The following is a 22,841-nucleotide window of genomic DNA, read 5'->3' as shown; positions in this document are numbered from 1 at the left end:
AGGGTAAAGCAGTCCATACAGCATACCTGGACCTCACTAAGGCCTTCAACACCATCCCCCACTCTGGAATCATAGATAAACTTACTAAGCTGGGCATAAATCCCTACATCACTTGATGGGTTGCCAACTGGCTTACTGACAGAACCCAGACTGTAAAAGTAGCTGACTCCAAATCCAGCTCCAAACAACTGACAAGTGGAGTACCTCAGGGTTCAGTCCTGGGATGCTGTTGTTTGGCCACTACTTCTCTGAAGTACAGGCCAACATTAAGGGACTCTGGCTAACAAAGTTCGCAGACGACTGAAAACTGGGAGCCATTATTGAATCCCCAAATGATGTGGATATTCTACAAAAGGGCCTTACAGAAACAGATGCTTGGTGCCAGAGCCATGGGCTCAAGCTTAATACCAAGAAATGTATAGTTATCCCCTTTGGGAAAAACCATGTACCCATGAATTACCACATAGGTGGCAGTACACTAAACACCAAAAGTGTGATAAGAGACTTAGGGACACAGGTGGACAGTGGTCTCACCTTCAATAACCACATCACCACAACAGTCAGGAAATCCTTCTGTGTGGCACACCTCATCACTAAGGGCTTTTCATCCAGAAAAAAGGAGGTCATTGACCCACTGTACTTATCCCTCATTAGACCCATTATAGAGTACAATGCCCAGTTTGGTATGCACCTCACAAGACATTTGCAACAGCTGGAAAGGCCGCAGAAATATCTCACTAAAAGATTCACAGGTCTAAAGCAGATGCCCTATGCTGACCGTCTAAAAAACTCCAGCTATACTCTGTGGCATAGCATCTACTCAGAGGCGATCTCTGCTTAACATACAAGGCCATGTCAAACCCTGAGCTGTTGGACATGCTCCACTTAAAGAAATCCCAATTTCTCAGAGCCACACACTCCAAGAATCTAAACCTTGTCATCACAATGAACAAAACATGCTGGAGGAATTGGTTCCTGACCCAGAGACTCCCATACTCTGAAATAGACTGCCCATACATGTCAAGCAGAGCACCTCCTTGCCCCTCTTCAAAAGGAACCTTGATGATTGTATGGGAGATAGGAAATTCACCCCAGGGATCACATCAGTCACCCTGCTAGACAGGGATCCAGGGAAGTAAATACTGTGGGAAGAAATATCCAGGGAATTGTTATGGCTAGGCTTGTATAGGCCCTGGGGCCGATAGCCTAGTACCAACCTATGAACCTATGAAACTATGAACCTAGTGAGTGTGATAAATGCCTAACACTGTAGTAGAAATAACTAGTCAGGCAGGGGTTCTCCTCTCGTATCTGGCAAATGTGTGTATGTTTGTAGGCAGAAGTATTTTGATATGTTTCCCACCAACTGCCCTACTTTATCAGTCCTGCTGATGTCATTCCCCATATCAGTACCTTTGGCCAGCTGTCAGCTCAGTATGCTCTGCTGTGCATGCAATAACTTCATAACACTATGGTACAAATAACTAGTTAGGTAGGGGTTCTACTCTCACATCTGGAAAATGTGTGTGTGTATAAGTGTGTCTGTTTGTAGGACAAGTATTTTGATAAGTTTAACACCCACTGCCCTACTTCATCAGTCCTGTAGATGTCATTCCTCTTATAGGTTCATAAGTGGGTTGTAGGCTAATGGCCCAGGACCCTTTACAAGCCTACCCCATAGAAGGACCCTACCATTGTACCACCCCATTTTACTTCCCAGTTCTTGTATCAAGTAGTGCCACTGCAGTGATGTTTGGGATGAACTGTCTATTATCCATCCACTCATCAAGATTACCATAAAACAGAGTCAGCTAGGTACTCTGCATGACATGTATGGGAAGTGTATTCCAGGGCATGTGCAGTCTCTTGGTGAGGGACCTGTCCCACCAGCATGTAGTGTTGATTGTGCTAATGAGGTAGAAGTCTCTGCAATGTGTGGAGGGATTGGGGTGTCTTCATATGTAGCATTTCTAAAAGAGCTGGGTCGGACATGGCTTTGTAAGTCAAGCACAGATAGCCTCTAAGTAGGTGATATGACATAGAGAATAGTTGGAGTCTTCTGAGTCTGTTTGAGTAGGACATGTGTTTAATGCCTAGGAATCTATTTGTGAGGTACTTCTGTGGCCTCCCCAGCTGTTGCAGGTGTCTAGTGAAGTATATGCCAAATAATACTTGATGAGTTGTCTAATGAGGGAAGAGTAGACAGAGATGATTACCTCTGTCTTCCTGGATGCAAAATGCTTGGTAATGTGATGCGCCACATAAAAGGAATTCCTCACCACAGTAGCAAGTTGATGTTTGAAGGAGAAGTTGCTGTCAACCTGTGTCCCCACATCTCTTATAACACCTACAGTGTTCATTGGGATCCCATTCATGTGGTACTTACTGGGAACTGAGTGTTTTTCCAAAGGGGATGATGATGCATTTTGTGGTGTTAAGCTTCTGGCCATGGTTTCCACACCACTCATTGGCTCAGTAAGGCTTTTCTGTAGGATGTCTGCATCACTTGTGGTGTTAGTGATGGCTCCCAGCTTGCTGTCCTCTGTGAACTTGGTCAACCAGAGTTCCTCTCTGTTGGGATGGATCCAGAGAAGTAGATGCAGGATAGGAGACTACCCAGTACTGATCCCCGTGGGACTCCACTTGTGACTGCTTGGCAATCTGACTTGGAGTTTGCCACTGTCACACTGTGTGTTATGTGAACCAATTTGTAGCCCACCTACTGATATAGGGGTTGATGCCTAGTTTGGTGGGTTTATCAATAATTCCTGACTGAGGAATAGTATCAAAAGCCTTACCCAGATCAAGGTAGGCTGTATACAATGCCTTACCACCATACACAGCCCTGGTGACTCACTCAAAGAAGTCAACCAGGTTGAGCAGGCATGATCTGCCATTGACAAAGCCAAACTGTGTGGGGTCCAGAGTTAGGAGATTACCTATATCTTTGTCAATCAGGTCCCTGATGATGCAGTCCATACCTGTACATTGTAGACTCATCAGGCTAATGGGCCAATAATCCACAGGTTCTGTAGTTGCTACCCCATTTATGGAGAGGGATGACTGTAGCAGTGCGCCATTTTGGAGGGACAAAGCATGAGGTGAGGCTGTGACTGACCAGGGAGCACAGATGTGGTGCCAGGTCTCTTTGTATGTCATGTAGAACACAGCTATGGATATGTTTGGATCCCATGGAAGCTGTATTCTTGCTTGTGGACAACGCAGGTCTAACCTGGGCTGCAGTAATGCTGGGTGCCTGGCATTCATCTGCCATTGTGATTGTTCCCTTAGAGGGGAGTGAGGAGTAAAGCTGGTATTAAATGTGTTTACAAGACTGTTGCCAGTATCTGTTGGCTCGGGATAGGAGTTAGCATTGTGCAGTAACTCACAGCACTTGTGGGTATTGCTGTGAAGGTTGTTGGAATAACCATCAAAGGCTTTTGTGATTGTTGTCAGTGTATGCTGTAATTCTGCCTTCATAGCTGGCTGTAGATGATTCCATGAGGGATCTCAAGATGTTGTTGAGGCTAATAAGGGGGTTTACCAGCCTTGGGACACCATTATTTTCTACAACAGTGTCTTACTTCTGTTGTACACTTTAGTAATGGCAGGGGACCATCACATTGGCTTCCAGTGTTTGGAGGACAGTGTCTTGGTTCTGTTGGCTATGGCTAGTACCATGCATTCATGTACATGTTTGCACAGTGCATTTGTGTATGAGTCAACAGTCATGCAGCTATTTTCCATTGGCATGGGTGCAGTGAAGTAATCCACCCCTGTTTTTATGACTCCAAAGTCAGCTTTGGAGAGTTTTTTCAAGGTGGTTACCTTTGTGGGGGGTGTGGGTGTGATGTAGATTGCCATGATGATTACATCATGTTTGGATCTGACCAGGTAAGGATTGGCTTCTGTTGTTGAGCAACAGCCCCATATGTAAGTAATCAACACAGGTCAATGTTGTTGCATCCTCTACTGGGAGTCAGTATGAGCTGGTTCAGAGCATTGGAACTGATGAATTTCAGGAAGCGTTGGGCCAGTCTATTGGTGCTTGACTACTTTTCCCAGTTGATGGAGGGGCACTTGAAGAGTGCTGGGTTCGACCTTGATAGATGCCATGGTGTTGAGGAATGTGGATTGACAGTCTAGGGAAATGGATGTGGACCCATAGCAGGCTATGACCTGGATTGCACTGTTACCTAAAGTCAGTTGTACCTGAAGTATCTCAGATGCATTATGCTGGGATACTAGTCTGGAGGTGTGCATATCTGTTATGAATATGGAGACATCCTCACCTGCGGAGCTGTGGTCCATGTTTTGGGGCTGACATCTGTGGAATACATCATAGCCTGTTAGTGCAGGGCTGCTGTTTGCTGCTGTAAACCAGCTCCTAGTTACAGTACAACTGTCAGTGTTCTTCATTTTGAGGAGTGCTTTGTGTGACTGCATCTGTTAGATGTCTACTGTTGAGCAACATGACCCTCAGATTGCATTCACGTCTAGCTGTTACGGCAGTAATGTGTTTTGGAGCACAGCCTAAAAAGGCACTATAGGGGTGGCAAGAGACTTAGCCAGTACCTGGAAACCCAGAGGTGACAGATGCAGGCCATCTATGGCAAGGCATTGAGATCTGTCAATCATGTCATCATAAGCAGAGAGAGACTGGATCCCCTGAGAATGACTAACAACACATAAACCAGTGTTGAAGTCAATTATTTGTTGATAATACTGCAGCATCATTTTGGGTAATGGCAGTATACTGCTCAGGGCTACTGTCATACTTGCCTGGGCCACATAATCAGAGAGCTTAACCATGTTTCTTGTCATGTAGTCCAGGGAGGTGTGTCTCAGGTTATTCACACCCACATGAATGATGACAGAGTGATACTTGTAGTTGTTGTGGAGTGACTTGACTGGGTGTGTTATGTGTTGGATGCTGGCATGTGATAGACAGCTGGCTGTTACCTTCTCCATAATCAATCTAGTGAGTCAGACATCTGTGTGCCTCAGTATTGTGTCACCTATGATTACTTTACTGGGCATGGTGGTTAGCCTTAGTGGCTTAGGTTGAGAGGCACACTGTGTAGGTGACACATGTCTCCTTTGGCATATGCTTTGTTGTGGTGGCCTAGTGGTTGTCTGTCTTGCTGGTCTGTGCAGGTGGTATAAATGTCCATTGAGTGCCTCTGTGAAGGTGGGTTTGAGGTTTGTGAGTGTATCTCAGGACTGTGATAATGGGTGTTGTTGCAAGCTATGTGTTCCACATGGTGTGGTGCAGGTGGTGACCTTATCCTCTTGACCAGCTAGTCCAGTCTTTGCTGGAAAGTGCATGTTTCCAAATTTGGTGATATAGCGGTAACTCTCACAAGTCTGAGTGTTTGGAGTTTAGAGAAGAGGGGTGTCTGTGTACATGAGGCAGTTGCAACAGTGCCTCAGAATGGCCAAGTGCACCAGGTTAATGGGCAAAAGCGCAAAAAATGACATTTTAATCATGCCAGGAGGGGTGGTCATGACAACTAAGTTGCTGTGTCTTTTGACTTTTCCCGGTTAGGGAACTCCAGTCCGCTAATGATTGGCAGTAGATTTTTACATGCCGAGTTGCCAGCTCTGACGCACAACCTTCAATGAAGGTACACCCATTCATGCATGTCTCCGCACAGAAAACACTTTAGCTGAGAATCGAACAGGACAACGTCTTACTGTGAGGCGACAACTAAGTACTGAGGCTATTTCTGTGAGGAATGATTACTGCTGATGGCTCCCAGGTGTGCTACACTTAGTGATACAATAACCTTTTGAAATGCAGAGCTATTATGCTATTTGAAGTGCAAGAGAGAAAGAACTAGCAAAATCTAAGGGAAAAACTAAAGGCAGACTTTCTGCTACCTGTAATACTTTACCTCAACTGTGCAGTTATCAGCATCTTTAGCCAGGTTTTAATCCAGTAAGTTTTGGAGCACGTGCGGTAGCTGTGTAACATTGCAGTACAAATAATTAGATAGGCAGGAGTTCTAATCCCAATGCTGGCAAGTGTGTGTGAGAGAATCATACACTGTGTGTGTTATACCATTTAGAGTTTTGAACCACCCTTTACACTTCCCCTCACCCTAATTTACTAGTCCTGTTGGTGTCATTCACCTTACAAGTACCTTTGGAGTAGATGAAATTGTATAAGACCTGTGGCATGTCTGATGACTGTAACACTGTAGTAGAAATAACTAGATAGGCAGGAGTTTAATCTCAGTACTGGTAAGTGTGTGTGTGTGTGTGTGTGTGTGTGTGTGTGTGTGTGTGTGTGTGTGTGTGAGAGAGAGAGAGAGAGAGAGAATCAAATAGTGGGTGTGTTATACCATTTTGAGTTGTCTACCACCCTTTACACTTCCCCTTACAAGTACCTTTGGACTAGGTGAAATTGTATAAGCCCCATGGTGCATCTGATAGGATCATAGGATCATAGAAGATTACTAGGCTATCGACCTGGAGGTCATTTTAAGCCTAGCTATTTCAACCCAATGTAATAACATAAATGTACTAGTCAATACCCAAGATTGCATTTAGTGATGACTGCCCATGTCCAGGAGGGCTGTGGGCACTATCCTCAGTAAGATTTTATGGTGCCCCATTCACCCATCTAGGTTTCTTTTAGGTTCATAGGTGAGTACTAGGCTAATGGCCCTGGAGCCAACACAAGCCTAGCCCAAGAACATACCCAGTCATCCTATTGTTGGACATTAGTTCCTTGCACACCTACCAAGCAAGGCTGTTGAAATGATCCCAGGGGTGAAATTCCTGTTACCCATCCACTCATCAAGATTTTTCTTGAAGACGGCCAGTGAGGTGCTCTGCTTGACATGAATGAGGAGTTTATTCCAGAGTATGGGTAGTCTCTGGGTTAGGAACCTGCCCCTCCAGCAGGTTCTGTTTATTGTGGTGATGAGTTTGAGGTCCTTGGACCATGTGGTGTGGAGGGAGGGAGTCTTTTTCAGATGAAGCAAGTCTAGTAACACTGGGTCCAACATGGCTTTGTATGACAAGCAGAGATCACCTCTATCTAGGTGATATCAGATGGAGTATAACTGTATTGTTTTGAGTCTGTCTGTATAGGGCATGTGTTTGAGTCCTAGGATTCTCTTTGTGAGGAATTCCTGTGACCTCTCCAGTTGTTACAGGTGTTTAGTGAGGTACATGCCAAATGGGGCATTGTATTCTTTAATGGGTTTAATGATGGGTGAGTAGAGAGGGATTATGACTTCTTTCTTCTTGGAAGAGAAACCCTTTGTAATGAGGTGTGCCACATAGAAGGATTTTCTAATTGCAGTGGCCACATGGATGTCAAAGGAGAGGTTGCTATCCACTTGTATCCTTAGATCTCTTATCACACCTTGGGAGTTGAGAGGGCTACCATTGATGTGATAGTTTGTGGGCACTGAGTTTTTCCTGAAGGGGATGATGATGCACTTTTTGGCATTGAGCTTATGACCATGGTTCTGGCACCAGCTGTTGGTGTCTGTGAGGCCTTTTTGTAGGATGTTGACATCAGCTGGAGAGTCAGTAATGGCTCCCAGTTTGCAATCATCAGTGAACTTGGTCAACTTGAGCCCTTTTGTATTGGCCTGAACTTTAGAGAAGTATATACCAAACAGGAAAGAACCCATGACCGATCCTTGTGGGACACCACTTGTGACTGGCCAGTAGTCGGATTTGGAGTCTGCTTCTTTCACTCTGTGTGCTCTATCCATGAGCCAGTTGGCAACCCATCTTATGATGTAGGGGGTTGATGCCTAGGTTGGTGAGTCTGTCAATAATCCCTGCATGGGGGATAGTGTAGAAGGCCTTGGCCAGATCAAGGTAGGCTGTATGGACTGCCTTGTCTTCATCGACCACTTTGGTGACAAATTCAAAGATGCCTATCAGGTTGAGCAGACATGATCAGCCCATCACAAACCCAAACTGTGAGGGATCCAGGGTTTGAAGATTCCCAATATCCCTATTTATGAGGTCCATAAGGATGTGCTCCATGGTCTTACAGATCAGGCTCATCAGGCTGATGGGGTGGTAGTTTCCTGGGTCAGTAGTTGCTCTCCCTTTGTGGAGTGGAATGACTGTAGTGGTGCACCATTTGGTGGGAACAAAGCCTGATGTGAAGCTGTGGTTGAACAGGGCACTTATGTGAGGTGCCAGTTCCCTTTGTAATTCATGTAGCATGCAGCCAGGTATATTATCAGGTCACATGGAAGGTGCATTTTTGGCTTTGGATAGTGTGGCTTCTACTTGAGCAGCTGTGATATAAGGGATTTGGCATTCCATGGGTATTGGGATGGGCCCTTTTGGGGGTGAGAGGGGGTAAAGTTTGCACTAAATCTGTCTGCCAAGATGCTGACAATATCTGTGGGTTCAGTATAAGTGGTGTCATTGTGCAGTAGCTCAGAGCACCCCTCTGCATTGTTATGCAGGTTCTTGACGTGACTAAAGAATGCCTTGTAATTATCTTTAGCATCTGTTGCAATTTTGTTTTCATAACTAGCTGTGGAGGCTTTGATGAGGGATCTCAGTTTTTTGTTGAGACTTACAAGGGAATTTTTCCAGTCTTGGGTCATTGCCCTTTTCTACAACAGTTTGTTTCTCCTGTTGTAGAGGTTGCTAATGGCTGGGGACCACAAGATTGGCTTTTTTTGGAGGACATGATCTTGGTTCTGTTAGGTATGGCCTGATCCATTCACTTGTGTAAATGTTCATACAGAGCCTTGGTGTATGATTTAGCAGCCATGCATCCATTCCCTGTTTGTGTGAGTGATGTGAAGTTTTCCACTTCTGTCTTTAGAAGCACAAAATTGGCTTTGGAGAAGTTTTTCACTGTGGTTTCCTTTATGGGGGTGAAGGTGGGATTTGTATATCAACTGTGATTAACTTAGGGTCAGATCTGACCAGGGAGGAGTTGATCACTGGTGTAGAGCAGCTGTTCCCCATGTTTGTGATGACCAGATTGAGAATGTTTCTACCTCTGGTGGGTGTGAGAATGAGTTGGTCTAGGCCATTGGAGGTAATGAATTCCAGAAATCATTGACCAAATGAGTTGGAGCAGGAGTAATTTTCCCAGCTAATGGTGGGTTTGTTAAAGTCTCCCAGTATAAGGGTATTGGGTTGTACCTTAATGCTTTCCAGAGTGTTCAGGAATGTGGAGTGGGAGTCATGGGACATTGTGGGGGAGCTATAGTAGGCTAAATTGCCATTTTATCCAGTGTTAGTTGTACCTGTAGTATCTCTGATCCATTATGTTGGGCAACCAGTCTAGAGGTGTGCAAATCCTTTATGAAGATGGATATGCTGCCACATTTGGGGATTTGGTCCACACCTCCTTTTGCGCTTCAGTCCAGGTTTGGGGGTCGAAAGGTGTGATATGCTGTGTAGCCTGGGAGAGCTGGGGTGCTCTCTGAAGCCTTGAGTCAGACCTCTGTTACTGCACAGAGGTCGATATTCTCCAGTTTAGGAGTGACTTGAACAAGTGCATTTTGAGATTTAGGCTTCTACCATTGAGTAACATTACCCTCAGGTTGCGTTTGTTTGCAGTTGTTATGGTGGTAAAGGTGTCTTCAGGGCATTGCCTAAAAAGCCACTATAGGGGTGGCAAGAGCCTTTGCCAGTATCTGGAATCCCAGGGGTGACAAATGCAGGCCATCTCTGGCAAAGCATCAAGGTCTGTCAATCATGTCATCCCAGGCAGGCAGATATTGGATCCCCTTTGAATGACACCAGAAACCTAGCCAATTGTTGAAGTCAATCATTTTCTCCTTGTACTGTGGTATCATTCTAGGTGATGCTAGTATGCTTCTCAGGGCTAGGGTCATACCTTCATGGGCTACAACATTCGAGAGCTCCTCCATGTCTCTTTTAATGTAGTCCAAGGAGGTACATCTTAGGTCATTCACACTAACATGGACAATGACCAAGTCTCTTGTTGTGGAGTGACCCAAATGCATGCGTTATGTGATGAATCCTGGCACCCAAAAGGCAGCTTACTGTAACTTTCTCCTTATTTAACCTAGTGAATGGGACATCAGTGTGCCTTACTATAGAGTCACCAATGACTAGTGTATTGGATAGACTGTTTTTTTCATAGGGCTTAGGTTGAGTGGCACACTGTTTATGTGGGCTATGTGTTTCGGTGGTTGGGTTTGGGTGAGATGGTTGCTTGCATTTTTGCGTCGGAGGGCTTTGCTGTTTGGGCAGATTCTTATTGAGAACGTCTGCAAAAGTGTGTGTGTGTTTTGTGTTACTATGTGAGAGGTGTGGTGGTGTGTGATCCGGTGAGCTATGTGTTCTATGAGGTGTGAAGTGTGTGTTAACCTTCTCCTCTTGACTGGCTAGCCCAGTCTTGGTTTGAGAGAGTGTGGCTTCCAGTTTGGTTATGTACGTACATCTCTCACAAGTGGATTAGTTAGTAAGTAGGAGGAGAGGGTTGTCTGTTTACATGAGGCAGTTGCTACATTGCCTCAGGATGCCCAGGTTCACCAGGTTAACAGGAGAAAGTAAAGGGAACTGTCCTTTAGACATGCCAGGATAACTGCATAACACTATAGTAAAAATAACTAGATAGGCAGGAGTTCTAATCTCAATACTGGCAAGTATTTCTGTGTGTGTGTATGTGTGTGTGTGTGTGTGTGTGTGTGTGTGTGTGTGTGTGTGTGTGTGTGTGTGTGTGTGTGTGAGAGAGAATCAAATACTGTGTGTGTTATACCATTCTGAGTTGTGTACTACCCTTTACACTTCCTCTCACCCTAAATTACTAGTCCTGTTGATGTCATTCACCTTAGAAGTACCTTTGGAGTAGGTGAAATTGTATAACACCTGTGGTGCATCTGATAACTGCGTAACACTATAGTAGAAATAACTAGATAGGCAGGAGTTCTAGTCTCAATACTGGCAACTGTGTGTGTATATGTGAGAATCATCTACTGTGTGTGTTATACCATTTTGATTTGTGTACCACCCTGTAAACATCCCATCACGTTACTTTACTAGGTCTGCTGATGTCATTCACCTTAGAAGTACCTTGGGACAAAGAGAAATTATGTAAGCTCTGTAGAGCATCTGATAACTGCGTAATGCTATAATAGAAATAAATAGATAGGCAGGGCTTCTAATTTCATTACTAGCAACTGTGTGTGTTTAGGTGAAGATCATATCCTGTTTGGCTGATACCATTTTGATTGGTGTACCATCCACACCTGTTTACCACCTCCCAATGGCATTACTTTATATAGCTTGTTAACAGCATCTGCCTCACATGCAGCATGTTAAATCACTGTACATGCCATACCAGTCCTCTATACAGATGTCCATGGAATATCCAGATGTTTAGGTTCATAGGTGTGTAGTAGGCTAATGGTCCTGGAGCCTTTACCAGCCTAGCTCATAGAATTACACTGGCATCATGCCACCCAACATTAGTTCCGAGTGCCTCTGTTGAGTAGAGCCATTGGAGTGATCCCCAGGGTGAGTTTTCTATTTCCCATCCATTCAGCAAGATTTCTCTTGAAGCGGGCCAGTGAGGTGCTCTGTTTGACATGCATGGGAAGTCTATTCCATAACATTGGCAATCTCTGGGGTATGAACCTGCCCCTCCAGCATGTTCTGTTGATTGTGGTAATGAGGTTGAGGTCTGTGGAGCATGTGGTTTGGAGGGATTGAGATTTCTTTAGATGTAGCTTCTCTAACAGAGATGGGTCAGAAATGGCTTTGTAAGTCAAGCAGAGATCATTTGTTAGTAGGTGATATGAGACAGAGAATGGTTGGATTTGTTTGAGTCTGTCCATATAGGACAACTGTTTAAGGTCTAGGATCATCTTTGTGAGGTACGTTTGCAGCCTCCCCAGTTGTTGCAGGTGTCTAGTGAGCTACATGCCAAATGGGGCATTGTACTTGATGATTGGCCTAATGAGGGAAAAGTAGAAGGAGACAATGACCTTTTTCTTCCTGGATGCAAAACCCTTAGTAATGAGATGTGCCACATAGAATGACTTTCTGACCACTGTGGCAATGTGGTGGTCAAAAGAGAGGCTGCTGTCAACCTGTGTTCCCAGATCTGTTATAATGCCTTCTGTGTTCAGTGGACTACCATTGATGTGGTACTTTATGGGAACTGAGTTTTTCCCAAAGTGAATGACGACACATTTTTTGCCATTGAGCTTAAGGTCATGGTTCTGACACCAGTTGCTGGTCTCAGTGAGGCTTTTCTGCAGGATGTCAACATAACTTGGGGAGTTAATAATAGCTCCCAACTTGCAATCTTGTGTGAACTTTGTCAACCTGAGTCCCTTCATGTTGGCCTGGACTTCAGAGAAGTATATACCAAACAGGGGAGGACCCAGGACCAAACTCTATGGGATTCTACTTGTGACTGGTCGGCAGTCTGACTTGGAGTCAGTTACTTTTACACTGTGGGTTCTGTTGAAACCCACTTAGTGATATAGGGGTTGATGCCTAGCTTAGTGTTTTTTTGATGATTCCTGCATGAAGAATGGTAACAAAGGCCTTAGCCAGATCAAGGTAGACTGTATGAACCACCTTGCTGTCATCCACAGCTATAGTGACTGACTCAAAGAAGTCAACCAGGTTGAGCAGGCATGATCTACCCTTCACAAAACCAAACTATGTGTTATCCAGAGTTTAGAGATTCCCTATATCATTGTTTATTAGGTCCATGACGATGCATTCCATAGCTTTGCATATCAGACTTATCAGGTTAATGGGGCGATACTTCCCAGGGTCTGTAGTCACTCTTCCTTTGTGGAGAGGGATGACTGTAGCAGTGCATCTTTTGGTAGGGACAAAGCCTGAGGTGAGGCTGTAATTGAACAGGGCACCCATGTGTGGTGCCAGTTCACTCTGTAGTTCATGTAGAACATAGCCAGGGATATTGTCAGGACCCATAGAAGCTGTATTCTTGGCCTTGGACATTGCTGTTTTAAACTGTGCAGCAGTAATACTGCATGCCTGGCAATCTAATAGCATTGTGATTGGTCCTTTGGTGGGGGAGAGAGGGGTAAAGTTGGCATTGAATCTGTTGGCCAGTATATTGGCAATATCTGTTGGCTTGGCATAGGAGGTGCCATTGTGCAGTAGTTCAGAGCAACTTGGGATATTGGCATGGAGATTCTTTACATAACTATAGAAGGCCTTGTGGTTGTCTTTACTATCTGTTGCAATTCTGTTTTCATACCTAGCTGTAGAGGATTTGGTGAGGGATCTCAACCTTTTGTTGAGGCTGATAAGGGAGTTTTTCCAGTCTTGGCACATCACCTTATTCCGCATCAGTTTCTTTTTTTGTTGTAGAGTTTGCTTATGGGGGGACCACCAGATTGGCTTTCTTTTTTGGAGGAGAGTGTCTTGGTTTTATTGGGTATGGCGAGAGCCATGCATTTGTGTACGTGTTCATACAGTGCATTGGTATCTGATTCAGCAGTCATGCAACTATTTTCGATTTGCACGGGTGCCGTGAAGTTAGTCACCTCTGTTTTAGGAGTCCAAGGTTAACTTTGGATAAGTTTTTTCATGATGTTTACCTTTGCAGGGGGGGTGGGAGGGATTGGAATTTCCAATGTTATTAGTTCGTGGTTGGATCTAACCAGGGAGGAGTTGACTATTTGTGTAGAGCAACAGTCATCCATGTTAGTAATGACCAGGTCAGGGATGTTGCTAACTCTAGTTGGGGTATGAATGAGCTAGTCCAGGGCATTGGAATTAATGAATTCCAGGAAACATTGGGCAAGTGTATTGCTACAATAGTAGTTTTCCCAGTTAATGGAGGGGTAGTTGAAGTCGCCCAGTATGAGAGTGTTATCTTGGACCTTAATATTCTCCAGGGTGCTTAGGAACATGGAGTGTGGGTCTAGGGACATGGTTGTGGACCTATTGCAGGCTATGACCTGAACTGTTGTCTTACCCAATGTTAGCTGCACCTGAAATATCTCTGATGCATTATGTTGGGCTACCAGTCTGGAGGTGTGCACATCCTTTATGAATATGGAAACACCACTGCCTTTGGAGCTTTGGTCCAAGTTCTTGGGCCAAAATATGTGGAATGAGTTATATCCTGGTAGTGCAGGGGTGCTTTCTGCTGCTTTGAACCAGGTCTCTGTTACAGCACAAATGTCAGTGTTCTCCATTTTAAGGGGTGCTTCAAGTGAGTGCATTTTGAGATTGACACTTCTAGCATTGAGCAGTATGACCCTAAGATTGCAGTTGTTTGTAGCTGTCATGGTGGTAATTTGGTCTTTGGAACACAGCCTATAAAGGCACTATAGGGGTGGCAAGCACTTTAGCCAGTATCCAGAATCCCAGGGTTGGCAGATGCAGGCCATCTCTGGTAAAGCATCGAGGTCTGTCAGTCATGTCATCCCAGGCAGAAAGACACTGTATCCCCCTTGGAATGACACCAGAAACTTAGCCAATTGTTGAAATCAATCTGTTACTACTTGTACTGTGGTATATTTCTGGGTGATGGTAGGATGCTGCTCAGGGCTAGGGTCATACCCACCTGGGCTACATACTCCATGTTTCTTTTTTTCTCAATTTTTAGTTTTTTTTCAAATACATTTGAATGAATTCAATAGTATTTATACATAATATCTTAAATAACCATGTACACTATTTACATAAGCCTGACACTATAACAGATCTTAATGTATACAGTTACTTTATAAGTATGTCCAATCCATTATCAGAGTGTCTGATCAATTATTGTATAGTGTCAATCAACTATAAGACTTTTCTCCAAGGGTTGTTGATAAATGGCTTTGGATAAATTCTTAGTGCTTTAATTTTAATTTCCAATAATGCTGTGGTCTTCAGTAGGCTGTAGAAGTCTTCCAAAGTTGGTGTTATGTTTGTATTCTATCTTCTTGTTATACATTTCCTTGAAATTGCAAGTATAGTGCATACTAGATACATATTTGACCTATTCAAATGAGAACTTTTGTTCACATTTAATAATACAAGAGCTTTAGTTAAATAAAATGATTCATTAAATAATGTTTGTAGAAAGTTATCAATACCATTCCAAAATGGTTTAATTTTAACATAATCAAAGAAAATGTGGTTCCAATCTGCATTGTGTACTTGCTCACATCTCCAACATATTCCTTTTATGGAAGAACTAATTTTAGTGATTCTATCTGGGTTTAAGAATGCTCTGTGCAAGCATTTCCAATTAAAAACATTCCAGTATTGTGTAAAGGATGTGTATTTTATTGATAATACGATATTTGTTTTAATATTTTCAGTTTACTGTATTGAGTGTCCTTTTGTTATATATTTCCAATATGAGGTTTTGTGTGTTGTTTTATAGTTTATCAATATTTTGTAAAATTTTAAAATACTTTTTCCCATGTCAAAGTCATTATATGTGATTTCATATATGAATTTTATAAATTTAGGTATTTCTTTAAATACCTAAATAATTGTTAATTATTCTACTTAAATCTTGTGAATATGACAAAATGCTCTGTAAAGTTAAGGCAGCCATGGTGGTGCAGTGGTTAGCATTGCCGCCTCACAGCAAGAGGATCTCTGGTTCGATCTTCAGCTGGGGTGCCTTCTATGTGGAGTCTGCATATCCTCTCTTTGGTCGTGTAGGTTTCCTCCAGTTTCCTCCCACATCCCAAAGACATGCCGTAGGTAGAGTGGACACTCTAAATTGGCCCTAGGTTTGCATGTGTATGTGCCTTCTGTGGAAGGTTGGGCACCGGGCTGACAACTTAACACTGTAAAAACTCCACTGCCAATCATGCACAGACAGGTGATCCGCTGTGATGACCCCTAACTGAGAAAAGCCAGAAGAAGACTCTGTAAAGTTAGCCAGTTGTGGAATTTTGTATGTTGTTTTTATTACTTACATATCTAAAACTTTTAGTTTTTTGATACATTGGAGCCAACAAACAAATCCTTTTTGTTTCCAGGAATTAATAATTTCTCTATATATTTTATGTGGAAACGTTTTTGTGACTATAAATGGTGTTAAAAGATCAAACCAGATTTTTAAATCTATATTTGCATTAATAATTTTCCTAAAGGAGTCAATGTAATAATTAATCACACGAGTTGTATTGGGTTTAGTTACGTTATATTGCATACTAATACATATGTGCCATGGCAAATTATTTTTATCTGTTATTTGAAAATTCTTTTGTAAATCAAATTCATTTATTAATATTACAGTTAGTAATTATTTCCAATTTGCAGAGTAATTTGGACTTATCCAATCTGAGATTGTTTTAGATATTGATACTTTTATATATGTTTCTATATCAGGAAAGTTTAATCCTCCCTGTTTCCATGGTCTGATATGATGTATTAAAGCTATTCTGTTTTTTTTTTGGGAAACCATAAAAATTTTATTAGACATGAATTTATTTCTTTAAGTATATTTCTTTCTGGTAACAGTTGTATTGCGAAGGCTATATATAGGATAATGGGCATTTTTATTAACTGTAGTCTATTTTCAAATGTTAATATTATTTTGTTCCATTTTTCCACAGATATTTTTATTGTATTGATGAAAATATTGCAGTTTTTTGAGACTAATTCATTATTATCCTTGCATAACTCAATTCCTAGATATTTTAAGGTAGATTCTTGTTTCCCCATGATGTGATCCCCTTAGTCTGCAGTTTTTTTATTTAAAAATAAAAATGTTGATTTTGATTCATTGAAATGGAGTCCTGAAGTAATGTGAAATTTGTCAATTAATATATCTAATTGGGTCTATATTACATTCTCAAAAGCTGATGATGTCAAATCTGACATTGTCGACACAAGAATAGCGAAACTGCAGAACATCGAACAAGTAAACGGAAATCTTCGTAAGGGGAGATTTCCATTTACTTCAATGTAGTGCGGTCTCAGAGTTGGTATATTTAAGTAGCAGGGGTGTGGGGGGTGCAGGGTGGCTTGCCCCCTGCCTACACTGTTTATTTATTTATTTTAATTTTTTTTTTTCTGAACATTCGATGTTTTAACAGTTCAATCACTAAAAGTCGACCTTTAGTGATTCATACTGTTAAATATTCTGTGTTCTAATATAGACCCTTTCTAATTCTTCTAATGTCTCTTTTGTATTAGATAATGTTAGTAATATGTCATCAGCAAATAGCATTACTTTAGAATTGTATTGTTCATAAACATCTATTCCTTTGATTTTTATACTGTCATAAATTGAATCTGCCAATATTTCAATAGCCAGAGCAAATAGAATCGGTGACATGGGACATCCTTGTTTAGTGCCTTTTGTTATATGTATAGATTCAGAGGTAAAAGGACCTAACTTGACATATGCTAAATTATTTGCGTGTGTGTGTGTGTATATATATATATATATATATATATATATATATATATATATATATATATATATATATATACATATGTATATATTATTTAGGAGATGTACAAAGGATACAGGAAATTCAAATAGCATTAGGATTTTGAATAAATAGTCCCAATTTGGGGAATCAAAGGCTTTCTCTATATCTAAGCCAATTATGAGTGTTTCTTTCTTTTCTTTATTAACATAATCTATAAATGAAATTATCCTTTTAATATTGTCGTGTGTGCCTATGACATATAGATTTAGTTTGATCATTATTTATTGTTTTGGATAGTGGTATTTTCATTCTGTTAGTTAATGTTGTCATAAATATCTTATTGTCATTATTTAATAATTATATAGGTCTATACGAGGTACAGAGGTTTGGGGATTTGTTTTCCTTTAGGATTGGTGTGATTAAGGAATTTCTCCAAGAGGGTGGTATTAAAGCTTGTAGAGTTTTATGGAAGAGAGATAGTATCTTTGAAGGAAAAGTTTATATATTTCTATAATTATGCCATCTATACCTGGAGCTTTATTATGTTTACCCTCTTTTATTGTATCTGTAATTTCTTTGTATGATATGGGTGCTTGCAGATCTAGTTTTAATTTTTCTGGTATTTTTTATATTAGAACATTTTTTATATAGATTTAATTGATTGATATGTATATTTTCTTTTTGGAAATGTGCCATATAGTGATTTCTATAGGCATCAAGAATGTCACCTATATCCGAGACATTTTTCTCTTTCTATTCATGGAAGATACTTTTAATGCTATTAACTTTTGATTGTATTTCGATTCTTGTGGATAAATTATATAGGTATTTGGGAGAAGTGGCCAAGGTATTAACTTTTAGTTTTTCTAAAGCTAAATTTGTTTTATGTATTAGAATTTCGTTGTATTTATTGTTTAATACTTTTACTTTCCTTTTATCTCCAAATGATTTTGATTTTTTTTTCAGCTTTTACTAACAAAAGTTTGGATTGTAGATCTAATAATTCACAATGCAATTCTCTGATTTTTTTTATATCAAGTCAGGGTTTTACCATATATGTAAGCTTTTAATGAGTATCATGCCATTATTTTTTTATCTCTGTGGTGTAATTAATATCTAAGAAGAACTGTAATTCAGATACTAACCAGGGTTTGAAGTCTTTAATTTTAGTTATATATACTGTAAATCTGGAGTTAAAGATTAATGGTTTGTACCCATTTTGAAGTTTTAGTATCAATGAATTCTGGTCTGAAAAGGGGCAGTGATTGATTGAGAAATTAATAATTTTAGAGTGCAAGTCATAGGCATCAAATATTTTATCTATTCTAGTTTGGGTACCAAATCTGTGGTCTTGATGGGAAAACAACAAAGATTTATCTTCTTTAAATTTGAAAGTACCTACAAGATGGAATGATTCTACCCACTTGTTTAAAGCTTTTGATACAGCAGATGTATGCAGCAGTCTTTTATTTGTAGTTTCAGAAATATCAAATATACAGTTAAAATCTCCTTCTAATATTAAGTTGCCTTTATAATTATTGGAAATGAAATCCACGTGTTAACAGTTCCTCTTCCAATGCTTGGGAATCATTATAGATTGGCTAGGGTCCATATTCTGTTATTATATTTAACTATTACTACTGTCATAAGGACTTCTTTATCTTCATACTTATAAGTGATTTCTGGGTTAATCACATTTGTTTTCCATAAAATTGTTACCCCTTTGGTCTTTGTCTTATAAGTGGATTGTGCCAATATCATATATTCCTTAGGATTCCATTTGTAATTGCCATTTGTTTTGAAATGGGTTTCTTGAAAGAAGACAATTTGTTTTTAACAATACAGTAGATTTGATATTTTGCTAGGATTGTTTAAGCCATTCATATTTAAAGATAATACACGTAAATCCATCTTAGGTTATTTAGGCTATGTATTTTTTGTTTTATTGTGACTATTAAACATTTTCCTCTGATAACTATAAAGTATATGTTTGAGCTTTTAAAGAAAACTATCAATTTTATACTTTGAGTGTTTACCAATAAAGTAATGTTTTGGTCAGGTATACTAAAATATTTTTGTGGAATAACATATTTAAATTAACAAATGTTAACAAAACTAAACTCCGCACTAGCCATGGAATGAAAATCATTCCTAATCTGATGGATAAATCTAAGTCTATCTGATTATCACTCATACCTTAACAATCCAGAACATCTGAGCTCCATTAATTGAATTATCATATGGAGAATATTTGTAATAGGAATAAACAATATTTATTTAATTCTGAACAGATATAGTACTATTGTAAATTAGACAGATTTCTAATACAAAATAAATGTCTACTTATTGTATAAGCAATTAATATTTGCATGAAAGATATATGACAAGCAATTCAATCATAATAAAATAGGATGTATCATATATAAAACCTCAGTAAAAGATTATAGCACACAGTTATTTAACATATTCACCCTTACTGAAGTCTTTCAAAATGTATTACTTAATATAAATAGATGTAATAATATTTATACCTAATGTTTATAATACAAAGTATTTTACTGGATATATTAGAAGTTATATTTCATTGTTTGCCAGCATTTAAGTAATCACTTTGTTTGTTGCTAACTTACTTAAAGCATCAGGTTTGTTTTATATGAACATTGATGAAAGTTAGTGCATTTTAATTATCAGTGCATCCCTCTTCCCCCCATTTCCTACACATAAGGATTTTCGTATCTGTCATTTCTTATTATAAAATGAGTGAAATATAGGTTAAAAATAACAAATTCACTTATTGTGATTAATGATTACAAGTTCCCCTTCCATATTTATAAATTGCCATTTTATGGCATATACTGAAAGTTTTTAGATTTAAATGGCAACATTCTATTTTGTATAATCAGCAAAGGTTAAACTGAGTTATTGTTGTCAATTTGATACTATTTATTCAGAATGTGATTGTTACATTCTGTGACATTTCTAGTTCAGGCTTTTATTGTTTCCCTTGAACAACTTTGTCAGTTTGATGTCATGTATAAAACATTAGTTACCTTGGTAACACTTTAAGTATTATGTATGGTCAAGATGGGTTACAAAACCACAATTCAAGTTAAAGCAATTATATGACTTGTTATGCACATTTACTTATATTAGAAAATCATCATGCTTCCCCTTGATGTTCGGTATAGTATATGTCATTTATGACAAGTTAAAGCAGTAGTGTTATTATACACAAGCTCATGCTATTAAACTGAATGGCTATTGTCAATTTAATACTATTTGTTCAGAATATGATTGTTACATTCTGTGACATTTCAAGCTCAGGCTTCTATTTTTTCTCTTGAACAACTTTGTCATTTTGATGTCATGTATAAACATTAATTACCTTGGTAACCCCTAGTGTATTATATATGGTCAAGATGGGCTACAAAAACTACAATTCAAGTTAAAGGAATTATATGACTTGTTATACATATTTACTTATATAAGAAAATCATCGTGCTTCCCCTTGATGTTCAATGTAGTGTATGTAATTTATGACAAGTTAAGGCAGTAGTGTTATACACAAGCCCGTGTTATTAAATCCTGTCTTTAGTATCAAAATTCAGCAGACTGCTTCATCTTATATGACAATTATATATATTTATGTCTAGATTTACTAAAATCATACATTACATAACTATTGTGTGTTTTTTTTTTTTTTTTTGGCTGTTGCTTAGTTATTTGAGAGACCACAAGCTGTCATGCTTATTCTTATTATTAGCTCCTTCCAAGCATGTTTATATAGTCCATAGACTTTAAATTACGAGACTCTTCTAGTTTCTTATTTGTTATAAGTATATTTCCATCCTAACATACACACACATATCAGTACTTCAAGCACGGGCAACAATGCCCATCTAGTTTTGCCAGAATACCATTCACTAATTCATGTGGTGTGTTTCCAGACTGTACTTAAAATATCCAAACCGATATTTGTCCTGTTCCATTTTACCAGCCTGTTCATGCACTGGCCACTCTGCCAGTGAACCACTCAACACACCTTCCATTCCCACAGCTGTTTCCACAGAGGAAATCTGATGACTCTCTAGCACTTCCAGGCAACCCCAAACACCCCCATAATCAGCTATCCCCATATGCCCAACACATCCGAGCAAGCTCACCTCTCAGACCACTGCAAAGGGTACTGCACAAGATCAAGTGCTCTTAGTCTTTCACAATAACTCAGACTTCTACTCTTATGTAAGTCTTTAATGTGTTTGGACCAAGTTGCATTTTAAATATAAAACTGGGGTCTCTATTAGAACATCGAAGTTTCAGGTCTTCGGATGTTCTGATATCGACACCTTGTAACCGAAAACTGGTAAGACCTAAAATTTAGAACATCTAATTTTTTCCTAGGGAAAAAATTTGTTGTTCCAAAACACATACACACAACACAAACACACCAAACACACAGCAATCCACACATATACAACTAAAATCTTATATATAAACCTACCCTAAACTGTACATACACCACTATCGACCCACTTACTTTAACCCAAATCCTAACACTAAGGTCCGTCACTATCACACACACACCTCACCCGCACCCTAACCCTAACTCACCTATCCCACCCTAACCCTCACGTCCAAACATTCGCACACTTACCTGACCCACGCCCTAACCCTAACTCACCTATCCCACCCTAACCCTTATGTCCACACAATCGCACACTTACCAGAACCCAACCGTAACTTTCCACTGCAGAGATGAAATTAGTGAAGCGACAATAATGGACAACCAAATTCTTTCCCTAGGAAAGAATTCGGTTATCTAAAAATTTGCTATCTTCAACTTTCGGTTACTAGGTTTCGATATTAGAACATTCAAAGACCTGACACGTTGATGTTCTAATATAGACCCTAAAATTGTGCTTATTATTATTATTATTATTATTATTATTATTATACATATTTTTCTTAAAACCAAAAACTTCATTGCTAAGAATCATCTCAGAGGCTCCTCAGAGAAGTTAAGCATTATTGTCACTCTGTCTCCATTACCATAGCAGCCTGGGAGCATCTGTTTCTGTTAGTGTGTCGGTGTACTGCATACCAGAGGCTCACGATGCACCTGAAGCAAAGCTTCACTTCACTGCAACTTCAAGCCTAAATTCCCCCCTTTCAGTGAGGCAGCAGTCAGGAAAAGAACAGAGATCAAACAGATCAAAAAAAAAAAACTCCCAACAAGCCACCACAACAAGAGATAACACATTCTTCCAGCCTTCCCACATCTCACTCAGCAGATGTATAAACAGACTATTAGCAAATACAACTTAAAAAAAAAAAATAAAATATTAAAATACCACCAAGACCACCAATCCAAAAAGTAAGCAAATTTAATGAAACACTTAGTGCCTCGGCTTACTCAGCCTTCCAAGATTAAAAACACTACAGAATACTGTTTGCTTATATACAGCATATTTTACAAAACATCTA

Source organism: Protopterus annectens, chromosome 5.part0 (genome assembly GCF_019279795.1).
Source record: "Protopterus annectens isolate FY-2018-M chromosome 5.part0, PAN1.0, whole genome shotgun sequence".
In the NCBI taxonomy this organism is placed as follows: Eukaryota; Metazoa; Chordata; order Ceratodontiformes; family Protopteridae; genus Protopterus; species Protopterus annectens.
Note: the sequence above shows the minus strand (reverse complement) of the source record.